The sequence below is a fragment of the Anomalospiza imberbis genome, chromosome 8, assembly GCF_031753505.1.
Source record: "Anomalospiza imberbis isolate Cuckoo-Finch-1a 21T00152 chromosome 8, ASM3175350v1, whole genome shotgun sequence".
Taxonomy (NCBI): Eukaryota; Metazoa; Chordata; class Aves; order Passeriformes; family Viduidae; genus Anomalospiza; species Anomalospiza imberbis.
This window is the reverse complement of record NC_089688.1, coordinates 10,407,695-10,420,144: the sequence shown is the minus strand read 5'-3', so window position 1 is coordinate 10,420,144 and position 12,450 is coordinate 10,407,695.

Below are 12,450 nucleotides of genomic sequence, written 5' to 3'. Positions count from 1 at the left end.
CGTGCTCCGTGGGTTGATTCCTCTCAGGCTGAACAGAGCAGATTACAGATCGACAGGATGAAACTGGCAGGAAATGCCAAACTGGCCTGGCTTTTGTCCTGGTTTAAGGACTCTTCACCTGCTGAAGAATGGGAAGCTCCAGGGAAGGGAGCTGCCCTTCTGTCCCTAAAGACAAGGGAAGGAACCCTCTTCTCCAGTAATACTTCCATAATGGGGGCAGACCAATAGATAAGATGCATTTTTTGTTCTAGTGTGGCTTAGCTTCTCTGAATTGCCAATGTAACAGTGGTGGAATGCAGGAAAGGTACCAGCTGGTTGTTGAAACAGGAAAATCACCCACAGTGATTTTGCTAAGGAGGTCAGTCTTCACTGCCCTGATTTGTTAACCAAGTCCAAAGTTTGAGTCTGATGTAGAACAAATCTAAAGGAAAAAAATTCCAACACATTTGGATCTCCATGAACTACTGAACAAAAATCACATATTAGTTAAGTATCAAGGATGTTTACAAAAATTTGAATGTTTTCCAATTATTCCAATGGGTCTTGGGTCAAGCCTTGAATGCAACAGAAAATAAACCTGCCTTCTCATCTTCACAGTCACAGCTAGGGCGCACATTATCAGGGCAGTTTGTGTTTCCCTTAATGAAACTGTTTCTATTTGATGAAGTAAAGTGTATAATTTTCTGAAACTGTAAATTTAAATATTATTACTACCACCTTGCTCCAGACAGCACTAAACACAATTTCAGATCCAGGAGAGGGAAAACTGTCTGAAGACTTAGAAATGCCAAAATAAGAAATGTCAAAAATAGGATTTTGCTAGAGAGTAGGGTGGCAAACAGCTATGTTCTGGTTGATTTGATGTGCTTTGATACAGTCTATAAACTTTCAAAAAACTATTTAACACATACTGAAATAATGCTCAGAAATGTAATGCAATAAAGCTTTTGTATAAAAAGGAGTGTAAATGGCTGTCAAGAATGCAATGTTGCCTGATTTTCACAATGAAATTATTCTGTTTTGATTTCTTTGTCTAAAGTAATCTCTGTACATCCTTTTACCACAGAACAAGCTAGAGAACATCTAAAAGTTAATGCTTCCTCAAGTAGTTAAATTGAAATGTTTATACTTATTTACTATTTTGTGAGTATTTTTCACGGTAGTTTAATTTTTAACAATCCAAGGAGTCCAATAGAGAAAATAAAATGTGGATTTATGGCACTGTAATTGTATTTGATGAGAAGCAGCAAATAAAAGGTGAAGACTCTCCTGTGCTCATTCTACACAGCACAAAGCTCAGGTAAATAATTCTTTCATGATGCAAAAGAAAAGAAGATGATTTTGACTCAGTGTGGATGAATTATGGCATTGTACAATAATTTGTGGCTTTAGGGGTCTTTGGAATTCATGTTTGTACTAAAATTTTATGATGGTGTCTCCTGGATTTTCATGGAATTAACTTAATTTTCTTTAATCTTTCAGCATCTGGACTTTCATTTTTTTTCCTTGTCACTGCACCCTCTTGGAGGACCTTTGCTGTCTAATTTATTGGTCCAACTAACAGATCTGCCCTGTTATTTTTATGAATGTCTTTCATGCTGTCATTCCTGGAGCTCATTGTTCAGTGGAGCTTTTGCTGTACACCCTATTTTTTTAACTTTTCGTTTTAAACTGCAGTTTAGGTGCTGGACTTTGTTATGTTTGAATATGGGCAAAAAGTTCCATTGAAAAGGCTGGAAAATATTTTACATACTCCAGCTGGAAATTTTTGCCCATCTTTTATTTTTGCACTATTAAAGTTCTTTATGTATAGTCATAGAGTAATAGGAGAGTTGTTGATTTTGTTGTTTTGTTGAGGGTGTTATCATTGGTTTTGGTTTTGTTTTATTTAAAAAAAAACTGTGATGGGACATGAGAGGATTTGTTGAAGGGTTCATGAAATTTCTTCTTTAAGCTTGATATTTTACAGTGATTGTTTTTGTTGCATGTCTAATAAAATGCCTTTGCTTTGAGTTCTGTTACAGCTATGGACATGACTGAGGTGTTGGGAGGTATATAAGAAAAGGAAAAAGCATCCCGTTTCTATCAAAGAATGCAAGGAAACAATTTGTCACTACTGACAGCAGGAAAATGAATAAATATTGCAATAGATACATGCACAGACAATGAATTTGTACCAGCATCTGAGTGATGTCCTGTCTCAGGAAGGCAGGCAGACCAGGGTTATTAACTTCCTTTATGGAGAGCTTTCCTTTCAGGCAGGGAATTTGTGGTGGAAATCAACAACTTGGTTATTGGTTTTCCTGTATTCTTTCTCTTACCAAAGTACCTTGCATATTATTACACAACACTATGTTAAAAAAAAAAAAAAACAACCCAAAACCAAAGGGCTTAGTTGCCTGTCCAGAGCTAGACTCCAAAATTCACATTTTGGCACCACAATAGAAATGGACAAACTGAGAAGTCTCAAATATTCTACGTAGCTGTGTATGTACAATGTATGTTTAACAAATTGGGAAAAATTGTGATTCAATATAGTCATAAAAAAAAAAAAATGAGCTATGTTGAGGCACAGAAATTTCTGGCAGCTCCTGTTAATATATTTAGACACAGATTATGAGTTCCTTATCCATATTAATCATAAGACTATAAGAGGAACAGATCATGTCTTCTAGGACAATAAACAGCTAATAATTGTAGCAAACTCAGCCTGTCAACCGCTTCTCTATTTCTTCATTATTTTTACTTCATTTTTCTTGTGGCTCAGTTTTACAGATCCAGGATCTTTTGCCACTTCGCTTCTTTCAGAAACATGGACATCTTCCCCTTCTTGATTCCCACCTCCTGCCTTTTCTTTTCTCCTATGTTTTTATTTTTTTTTTTGTTTGTTACAATCTAGTGTTTGCCAGTAAGTTGTCACTTCAGTGCACCATTAAACTGTGCATAACATATTCCTCTGGCAAAGTTGCCAGAACAGTTATTGTAGAAATAGAAGAGAAGAAAACCTTGGATAAGACATTTAGTTAAAGAAAACAAAACCATTTCAGGCAAACCAAATTCATTCTGGTTTTATAGGTAACCAGAACAGAACTCTCTTGAAGTTTAAGAATAGTTCAGTGCCTCTACTTCCAGTCTCCCTTTAGGGCCTCATAAAGTTCCTGGTTCTTACTAGTTTTGATCTGAGTGCTATAAGGATGCTCTATGAGTGCCTGCCTGATCCAAAAGTCCTGAAATTTCATGCAAGTTTGCCTTTATCTTCCTTTTACAAGTCGTTAAATGTCTGTTACAAGAAGCTGTATAAAGACTGGGAAGTCTCAAAAGACCACCTTGATGCATCCCAAAGACCTCAATTCCATGAAACAATTTCAGATGAGGGTCTGAACTCCTGTGCTTCATATAAAAGCATCTGAACTTTTTGAGAAGAGCTAGTCTCTAATGAAAATGTCCCAATGTATTTTTTAATCTATTCTGCTATTTTGGATGCTAAGTCCTTTAAAAACTCCTCAGAATACATCAAAATGTCATCTTGTGCCGAACACCTACTTTTTTCCCTCTGTATCCTAGCTTAAAAATGAATGCTGTAGAATAGGAGATCACTTTGGATTACAGAACAACTTCTCAAAATGTCAGTTGTAAATAGTCAGCAAATCCCTCATTATCAATAAAATGGCACTGATACACAGTTTAAAAGTAATTTGTAATACTTCAAATCCATATCCTCACAAGCCATTTATCTTGTAGCAGTCCTACCAGCACCAAGCAAAATACTATTTAATGCAAGAGGGTTCTCTGGGGGCTTTGCATGCCTAATGAACTAAAGGTTTTAGAAATTCCTGCTGGACAAGGGACTTTGATTTTAATAGTGTTTTAAATGAAACCACTCAACGTTTTTTTTAAGTCATCATCTTTCATCACTGTAATAGATATAAAATCCTTAGTATGTGTTCAGATACCATTCATTTTCTGATAATGACTCTGGATAAGAGTCATTAGTGTTTATGAAATGGCACTGCTCACAATACAAGCTTGGATGTTAATTAATCTCTTTGAGGTTTTGATCTCTGACTTGTGTTTAGTTACTTTATCCATTCACTCATATTCCTTAAAAGGTCTTTATCATGTCTGAAGTGAAAAAACACCTCTCTAGTGTTACTTGTGTGGAAATTGTAACTCAATAGGCCTAAAGCCAGTATTTCTTCGATGTAGGTCAACTGTAAAAATCCCATTGACTTAATTGGCAGAAGAGTTAGACCTGTATAAGAAGCAGAGAAAAAAAAAAAAACAAGTCAGTGGAAAAATAGTATGAAAATTTTATACTGTCAGAGAAAATGTGGTGATGTTGAAGGCAGAAAGTGTGAGCACAGTGATAGGCATTGGTGTTGGATTGTAGAGTGCAAGCTCGTTTAACCACAGTGCTGAGCGTTCAGCACCATGTTACTGCAAATTCGTCTTGTTTCTGTAGATTTTATGGCTGGAATTTTACTCTGTACTTTTGACTTACCTGCTGAGGTTTTCTGACTGCTATTTAGGTAGCTTTTTACCCATTAATGTAACACAGCTTATCTTACATTAACATCTGTAAGTGAGCAGCCTAAACTGAGTTGTCCTTGAATAAATGACTCCCAAGGGCAAGTCCAGGTTGCAAGCTGCTGGCCATTCAAACATGTAAAGTATTAGGAAGCTTGTAAAATATAACTCATTAAGAAAAACAAAAAGTTTTCCAGGAGATAAATGGATCTCTAAATTTTTTACTAAAAGAATACCAAGGAAAATAATCTTGTAAAATGCATCTGTTACATATGGTGGCTTACCAGCAAATATGCTTTCAGTGACATGCAGTGCAAGGTCTCCAAATATAGATGTTTTTGAAAGGATAAAATTTTCAAGTCTTTTAATAAAAATTGGCTACATGGTACTCACGTGCTCATTAGAAAAGTTTGTAGACCTCTGTCTGACTTCACTAAAGCCTGAACTGCCTGCACAGCTTTTCTTATGGTTCCGGAAAGTATTTTACAAGTCTTTCTCCACCTTCTTTTTTCTTCTTATCTCTCAATGATGGTTCATAATAGAGCAGTCAGCAATGCTGACAATGGACTGTGCACCTGAATCTCAAAATGCTTTCTGCCAGGAGTCCAGATTAGATTACTGCAGTGGTATCCCTCATCTAACACTTGAGCTGGAAACAACTATGGCTGAACTTACTTAATTATCTCCTTCCAAAAGGATGGAACATGCAAGCTCCAGAGGATTATCTGAACACGCTTCCAGGTGTGGAAAGTAAAGCTTTTAGATGTAAAAATGGGGCTCTAAGGTTTGGTGATCATCACAACAGGTCCTCTGAGGTAAAAGTAAGTAAATGCAAGCCTTTTCCATAGTCTAGTCTATACTTTGGGTGTTTTGATTTTAGAGAATATAATCCTCAGCTCCACTTCATTCTCCACATGTGAACGATGTTTTAGATTATTTCCCCCCTTCACATTGCCTAGTCCTCTTGTCCTACCTGAGAAAAATTCAGCCCCATTCAGAACACCAGCACACAACCAATGCACATCTGTTTTGAAGCTTCCAATCAGCTCTGTAGGGTGACTTGGTATCCTGGGAAAATTGTAATGTTGTCTTGCCATGAACGAAGTGTTTCCACAACCTGTAGAACAAGGCAATGGATGTGGGCTGGAGACATAATTGGAAAAATTGTTTGCTACATGATGGGCTAAATTCCAGTGGAAGACCACCATAGCAATAAGGTAATGACAGGAGAACTCCAAGTCAAACACTAAATACTTTCATACAAAATGTTAGGTACCAAATATTTGCTTACTGGGAGGATATATTTAATGCTACACAAACAGTTTGTGAAAAGGTATGTGCTGCCTAAGGAAGAAAGGTGCAATTAAAACCTCATTAAAACTGTTCTAAAGGGAAGGGCTTTGAAAAACTGACTGTCTCAGAGGTTCAGAATAACTAATTTCTTTCCTTTTGAACCTAGAATACAGAATCTGAGAATGAGAATATAGACTAAATACGGTTATTCACACAGATGTGAGATAAATCTTTTACTTTGCGTATTCCTGCTGCAAGCAGTCATGGAAGGGTTCTTCTTGTACTCAGAGATCTGAAGTCAGTGAGCACAGTGTTGAGGCAAGCTGCAAACCCTGAAGCAAGTGAGTGTATATTAACTCAGCTCTGACAGTTGTTAAGCCCAGCTCATAAGTTTGGGGGCTCCGCTGGATAATCATTTATAACTCATAGTGCTGGAGTCAGGAAACTCCTGATGGGCCAAAGTTGAAGGAGGAGAGCCAGATCAATTTCTTTCCCATTTATTCTAGGTATAATAGGAGATCTTTGAGTAACTGGTAGCATCCCCTTGTATTGGTTTTAAACATATATGTTGTATATATATTCATACTAGAATAGAACCTTTCTTCATATAAGATAGGGAAACTCCTGCAGCAGTATTCTGCCAGGATTTGACAAGGGTTTGCAACGCATCATTTTTGTGCAATGAGAGTAGTTTTGACAGGCATGGAGTCAAGTAGGTTGCATTCTGTTTCCGTCTGGACATCCACAATTAAACCTTTCTCAGGATTTGGCAGACACAGCCAATTTAAAATGTTTCAGGTCACAGTAAAATTGGAACAGGCATAAAATCTTCCTTAACTAGTGTGTTCCTGTCACTGCAAAAGGCCTGAGTTCTGAAATGTCAGTGAATTCACTTTCTCATCACTCTTCTACTAAGGATACAAGCAGACAGCACCTTCTATAAAAATAACTATTTTAATAGCATTTGGTTCTTTGGCTTGCATGTGGAGTTATGCCTTTAAAATTAAAGCCAGAGAGCAAGACAAAAATTGACTTGTTTTGTAGAAACAATAGCCATTTATGGACCAGGATGATTGTATGCCCTTCCAAGAAATATAGCAGACAGAGTTGATCATTTTGGCAGCACTCTGCAGTTCATATATTTGTATCTCAGTTCCAAGCACAATCTTGATTGGGAACATATTACAGCCCAACTTTTCAAACATGATGAATAATTTTGCATTGTCTTGTTGTGTTAGAGACATTTTATAAGGTTTTAAATTTGCTAGTGCTATGCAGAACAATTCTTTCCAAATGAACTTGGGCAAAAAATTGAGGCACCCAAAATCAGTAATTTTTGAGCAATCTTTCTTTCAGTGTTGATAAAATATTTCTCAACAGTTCTTGATTAGAGCTTCTAAGAAAATTAAAGGTCTGAATATGGTTATCCACAAGAATGCTCAATTGCTGAATACTTTTTATGTGTGTTAAATATAGTACACAAATGCAATGCTGCAACCCAGCCTAATGAAGAGAGTGTTTAGGTCCTATCTGTCCCACCACCATCTTTTTGAGAAGATGTGGCTATGTGTTGCCAAAACACAAAATGCTGCTCCTGATCCAGTGAGGTGTAGAGTTTGTTTCTGCAGGAACAGAAATGACTTTGCCCTCAAAGGAGAGGCATGCTAAGAAATACTTCAGCCCTTTTAGCTGACTCAGCCCCAGGTGGATGTGGAGCAGCTGGAGGACAGCAGCTGCCCCTGGTCCTCAGGTGAGAGTGATGAGAAGTGAGTGCTCTCTTGCCCCACCAGTCAACTGGGATCTCCATGGGTTCATGTAAACTTAGGAGATCCCCTCATTCTCTTTTCACTTTGATGGGAATGCATGGGAAACATCAGTGCAAGGTAAAAAACCTCACAGACTGAAATGAAGTGAAAAGAAAATCAATCTCTGCTAGCAAGTGCCTAGACAGTAGTTCATCTAGGAGTCAGGCTGTCCTTTCCTCATGATTTGTTGCTGGTGCTTCTTCTCTTCTACATTATCACTGCAAAGCGTTGTCCTTCCAACTGTGTGAGCTCTCAAGGTCTCCCGGTAAGTGCTATTAGGAAACTTATGTTGTTTTTTTTCATGAATTACACAATGGACTAAAGCTATGATTTTTTTTTTGATAGCTCAAATTACATTTGGTATTTTAAAATTTTACTAAAAGTGTGAAAGAAGTTTAGCCAGAGTTTCACAGCTGTGATGACTATAAAAAATATTTATATCCATGGATACCACTGAGAGCCAGCTTAAAACAAGAACCTGAATATCAGTCTCTTACTGAGAGCAGATTGCTACTTAAATAATTTGCTGGCTTTTGACTGTCTTGTCTCTGTTTGTCCCTTCCTTTTCTTTACTGCAGTATTCAGAGAAACTGAATTTGTGTAACCAACTTATCTTTTTACTGTACCTTGCAGCCTTCTGGCTGTGCCACCAACACTGGATGAAGACACCAGGAATAGCCTTGTTGTTTGAGGGGGAGGAGTGTGTCTGTGGGGAGGTCTTCAAGTTTTGGTGTGTTCTCCTGAGTTTTTTTCTCCCACAACTTGAGCAAGTTGAGAAAAACTTAGGTCATGAAGTGGGTCACAGTAGTAAGTAGAGGATGGAGGCTGATGGAAGTGACTCAGCAAGCAGTCAGGAGAAGGCAGGTAAATGTCTGCCTGCTTCTTTGTAGAGCTTAAGCAGATACTTGCAGAGACAGTAAGATTGTTAAGGAGTCCTAAATTTTGGGAATATGCTTGTAATACACCAAGAACTGCCAAGGCTAAATTACAGACATAATGGCTTGAAGAACACAGCATTATTAGTCACATTTACTAATTAAAAAAATTGCACCGTTCCCCCCAAATATCATTAGAGAGAAATTATACAGTATTGACATTTCCCTGAGAAATCAGCATTAAAACCAGTGTTGTCCTCATAAAGCAAGTAATTAAATAAGGGAAAAAACAGCACCAGCACATATTCCATGGGCTTCAGACATGATGGCAATGGGCATTGTGACCTGGGATTTAAAAAAGGGCATGTCTACTGTGAATACTTCATTTCTCTTTTACACAGTTAGTCTACAAAACACTAGGCAGATTTAAAATATTTGTTTTGAATAGCAGAAAATAGCTTAGCTGTAACTTGAACTCTTTCAATGACTTAAAAATAAGTTTAAAAAATGAACAAGCTACTAATGATAAAATTTTGTATTCAGGGGCGGCATATACATAAACCTGGGAAAAGTTACTATTACCTATCATTCTTGCTGTAAAGCTGCATGAATGTGTACAGTGCTCACAGCTTGAATGTGCAAAAGAATGTACTATGCAGAACAGGTGATAATCAATGCAATTTAAGCACTTCAGGGACCATCTGGGCTTTCAGTTATTTTAAGATGGAGAAAAAACAGCTTGACATGTTTACTGTGAAACTGCAAATACCAGCACTGTACAATATTTTTCAGTATTTTGTTTTGTGTCTTTTAGCAAAAGAATGCTTACAAATCTTAGAAGTGTAGCACTAGAAAGGGATTTTTTTAAATCCAGCTTGTCTTGTCTCAGTGAGATAGCATTAATGAGAGGTATTGTGTCCCTTACTGTCTAAGCAGTGACACAACTTCCCTGGACACTAATGATAGACATAGAAACACTGTGAATTAGAAATTTCTTTTCCAGACTCCATCTGAAATCTCTTCAGCAGGCAAAGTTTATTTCTCTTTTTCCTCCTCCCCTAAGACTGGAGAACAATTTATTTCCATAGCACTTTTACCAGCTTTCATATTATAGAACTGTTGTCATATTACCTGTAAGATCCCTCTTCTCTAACCCTGCTGAATTCATGGCAGCCTTTCCTTTTAGTTCACATTTTTAAACCTTTGACTCTTAATGCTGTCTTCAGGATTTGGTAATTTGCTTTTGTCTGCCTTAAGCAGACCGGCCAAACTACAGTCAGGGTTCTAGCTGGGCTCTCACCAGGATGATGAAAAGTAGAGAAATTTTCTCCATTTCAGATTTACAATATTCCTGTTAATACAGTTCAGAATAAGTTGACTCTTATTCAGGTTTAATATTAACAATGAGAATTTTCCCTGGTATAATCTGATGGTTTGTTTCCCTTCTTTGTATTTATACTCTTTTTTGCTCTGGACCAAATTGAATTTATCTTACTGTCTCTAAACCATTTTTCTGGCTTACCAGGATTATTCTAAATCTTAGTATTTTCCTTCAATATGCTTTTAAATTATCCCAGTACAATGTGACATGTGAATTTTCTGTGTTATTTAATTACTCAAATAATTTATAGGTGTTATGGCTTGAATATTTTTTAAAAAGTAATCACAGGACAGACTTCTGAAAGATCTCCAAGTCTCCTAGTCTGATAAATCAAAAACTGCTAATTTTTGAGATTATTTCACTGGTCACCTCCAAATATTTCCAGTTTATTGTGATGCCAGTGTCAAATGCCTCACTAAATCTGAGAGGTGGCCCATCTATTGCTTAACCTTGTTCATTAAGCCAGCTAGAAGGAAATTCACTTGCTCTAGTGAGATGGGTTTTTTTACATCATGGAGGAGATTATTTTATTTACTTATCACTGCAAGAATTCTGCAAGTCTTCCAGGTTCTTCCCAAATATCTCATTCAGCTGTGTGATCTGTAATTCTCAGGTACTTCTCACACTTTTAAAAATAGGGTTGCTTTTCTCCCTCTACTTTTGCAATCTCAGTCATACTTTTCCCTTCATATCAGGATCAGTTTCTGATCTCAAAATACAAATATAGGTACTGTGTTTCTGGGGGAGCTCCTTCCAGCTGTGATTTTATTAATCTTGCAGGCTCACTGCATTTCATTGCTGTCACTCTCTGCCTGCATGCATGTATTCAGGCACTCCCAGAAGTCTTTGTATGAAAGAACTGAGTTCAAAAAAAGCAGGCTAGAGCCCACAGAGCAATAGGTTTTTTTCAAAACCTATCTCACAGTATCACTATTAGGATTAAAATATACATAAAGGAATGTTTTCAAAGATGGAAATTATCGTGCATGCTGTAAAATGGGTGTGGTACTTGCCAAGGTTCCACACAGACATACGTGAAATGTACTGAACATTGGATAATTATTTTCTTTATTTCCACATCCTAAACTTATGAAGGAAATTAACAGAAGTGTCTCAGAAAATTGTGAGTTATGGCTCTGACTACCAGATAGGCAGTGCTCCTTCTCTGAATTAGGGCATGGAGACAATATTGAAAGGTGTTAGGAAAACCATAGTCCCAGCCTGAATTCTAGAAGGGTTTGTTTACTATTAAGCAAAACTAAGCCAGTTTATATAAATTAATTTAGAATGGCAAATGTACCCCATAATCCCCACAAAATAAAAAAAAAAATGCCTGTTCCATAATGGAGGGGTAGGGAGAGGTCAAGGGCACAGGTGTGCCTGTATTTTTTTAGTTATTACACATTGTAAATGCATGTACTTTGATTGTAAATTACAAGGCAGTGTGTAAATTATGATGTTTTTAGTGAAATATATGTTGCAGGAAATCCCTAATTGAATGAGATGGTGGAAAATGGTAGCAAAATAATAAAGTATAAATTATGTAAGCTGCAAAAGCTGTCTTTACTCCATAATTTTCAGTTTAACAATGGACCAACACTGTTGCATGGGTGGTTATTTGCTAGTATTTATTTAAGAATTAGTGCCTACACTGTTAGAGCCTGGATATTGTCACTGGACATGTACAAGCAAATAAAGTGAAAGCAGAGGTATAAAAAAACCCATTCAGTATATTTTAGCCTGCTGCAATTATTTGGAGAAATTGATTAGAGCATATATAAGTCCTCAGGGTTTGTCAGGGCTAAGCTGTTAAGTGTATGGCACTGGTACATGAAGCACATCTCTGAATTCCATGCAAGGACATTTCAAAATAGAGGTCCTGCATAGGAACTCAGGGAAGCAATACACTGGGTGGAGAAACCAACCCTGGCTGAATGGTGTCAAAGTGCTGCTCCTGAGGTTTTTATGTGTGCTCATGAAGTTCAGCTTAGTAACCAGTTGTATTTAGGAGCTTTTTGTTTAATGTGCTCAAATTATAAAGAGCATTATTACGTTAGAATGGTGAGAATGTGTGCCCTTGATGAGCTCTGGTGATAAACCTGTGGTTTGAATTTTGCAGGTGAAACATGTTGGTTTATAAGGGAATGGAGGAGACCTTTGTCCTGTGGGGTTTTTTTCCCCGAGATATTCCTGGGAACTGCCTCACTTTCAGTGAGAATCTTTGTTGGAGGCTGAGACTGCTATGGGGTTAGGGAAAATACTCTTCAAGCAGAATTTATTTTGAAGTAAATCTGAATGACTAATTAGTCATCGATTAACAGCTTAGAGGAAGGCAGCTAGAAGTAGACAATACTGTCTTCTGAACTGGACTCTGTATCTCACAACAGAAGAGAGTTTTGCAAATTCTCATAACCAAATATCAAACCTTCAGTGCCGGTTGCCCAGCTTCCCTAGGATCAGTTGAACTGTAGCCATGTACGCCTGCTGAGATTGTCTCCCATGGAGCTGTAGCAACAGAAGCATCAACACTAAGATAAAATTGGCATGTCAGGTTTCCTGTTTGGGAGCT